The sequence below is a fragment of the Pan troglodytes genome, chromosome 2 (genome assembly GCF_028858775.2).
Source record: "Pan troglodytes isolate AG18354 chromosome 2, NHGRI_mPanTro3-v2.0_pri, whole genome shotgun sequence".
Lineage (NCBI taxonomy): Eukaryota > Metazoa > Chordata > Mammalia > Primates > Hominidae > Pan > Pan troglodytes.
In genome coordinates this window covers 149,495,079-149,497,011 of record NC_086015.1, presented here as the reverse complement: position 1 = coordinate 149,497,011, position 1,933 = coordinate 149,495,079, and the positions used below count along the sequence as shown (strand labels likewise).

Genomic DNA, 1,933 nt, shown 5'->3' with positions numbered 1-1,933 from the left:
GCCTCACATTGCCATGTTCTCCCTCACCTAGAGCACAGAGATGCTCTCTGCACCACACCACTGCTGCCATGGGTAGGGGAAGAGGGTAGCACTGGAGATTTGGGGCTTTTTTCCTATCTCTTCAGTGCCTCTTTTAGCTATATGAAGTTAAAACCAGATACTGTGAATGCTCACCTGACTTTTGGTTCTTATGAAGGTGTTGTTAACTTGGTGTCCTTGCAGCGGGGATGATCTGTGGAGTTTTCTATTTTGGCATGTTGTTCTGCCTCTCCTGAGGCATATTTCTATATCATTGAATATTTAAGCTTTTAGTAGAAAAAGTTGGGAAAAAAATTAGAGGAATTGATGAAGTATCTTTAATTTAAGTAGGTCTAACAAATGTCTGATTCATGGAACATGTTTTGTTTTAAAGTTATGTCCCATATAAACGGAGTCTAAAACATTAATATTTTACAAACAGTATTGGTATGCAGGTGAGATCTCTATTGTATAAGAGTTATTCATTTTCCTCAGGAGTTAAAAATATTAAATGAATTATTCACAAGAATGTAGAATGTGTTTGGGTAATGAAGGCTCCACCCTTATGAATGGATTAATGCCATTCTGAAAGGACTTGATTCTCCCAGCCTTTAGAAATGGAAGAAACAAATTTCTGATTATTATAAATTACCTTGTCTCAGGTATTTTATTATAGCAGTACAAATGGCCTGAGACAGGGGCAGAACCCAAGAAGGGTGTGTCCTAGATTTCATATCAGTTCAAGGTTAAGAATGTAGTGAGAATCGATGATGACTTCCATATATACATTCCTTGGAAAGCTGAACAAAATGAGTGAAAACTCTATACCGTCATTCTCGTCGAACTGAGGTCCAGCAAAAAAAAAAAAAAAAAAAAAAAAGAATGTAGTGAGAGTATGGCCAATCTGGAGTAAGGTCTCAGTTACAGCTAAATCTATGCAAGCCCTGCTCCTACAGACCCTGCAACTGAGGCATCAACCACACCCTGCTGGTGTTATTATGGAAAATCTTTGAGAACTGAGGCCAAGAGTATTTAGAGCTGTAGCCAAATATGAACTAATTGTTTCTCCTTGGGAGGAGTTTGTTCCATGGATTAAGGGAGAAACAGCAAAGAAGGAATTTGCGATACGTCAAGTTTTTTGACCTGCATACTCAAAAGAGTTTGTAAGCTTCTTGTTTCTCCTGCTGCTGACTCAAGTCAGAACCAGTGTAGTTAATAAATCATGTCATGCATGTTCATTCTAGCCTGTTCCACCAAGTGGGAAAAAGGAGACCTGGGAAAAGATGGAAGTTTATTTCCTGGTAACTGTGATTAGAGCAGCCATAGCAGCCTTTAATTAGATTGCTTTCCTTGTCCTTTCTGTTTACCAGGAGCTTCAGTCACCTATAGGTTAGGTGGAAGGGGAACAGAAGGTCTTAGTTAATGCAGATCATTAAAGAGAAAAAAATAACTTGATTCTGATTTGGATAAATTGTGTTCATTGGGTCAATTTCCAATTTGAGGCTCAATAGTAAGTATATATACCCCGAAGATCTCATGTCTCAAGCAGCTCTGGCTGATTTCCTGCTTGTTTTTTAATTCACTATTATGTATACAATATCACCCTCTGCTTTCTTGAGAAAATAATGTCAGGCTCCCACAGAGAAACTCCTCATGTGGGTAGGAGCCAAATTGGAATAAAGTAACCCCCATGCTAAATCTCCCATCTGTGTGCTTGTATATCTTTGAGAGCTTTGTTTTAGGACTCATATTAATTAGTGAACTGAACCAGTTAACTCAGGCTCATGACTTATCTGCCACCTGAGACTATGAAAGTAAGAAAAATGCACAGGGCAGTGTAAGACATCAGGAAGTGATGGGGGAAGGCAGAGGAACTGACAGTGATGCCCAGTCTAATGTCTCTCAAAAACAATCA

General features: G+C 38.9%; 1 non-coding gene across 1 annotated transcript; it reads left to right on the top strand.

The window, feature by feature from the left end:
- Window positions 1-779: 779 nt before the first annotated feature.
- On the top strand, window positions 780-871 carry LOC112208816 (small nucleolar RNA SNORD116). Its single transcript, XR_002943370.1, has one exon. It is a non-coding gene; the product is annotated as a small nucleolar RNA SNORD116 (small nucleolar RNA).
- The last annotated feature ends 1,062 nt before the right edge of the window (window positions 872-1,933 follow it).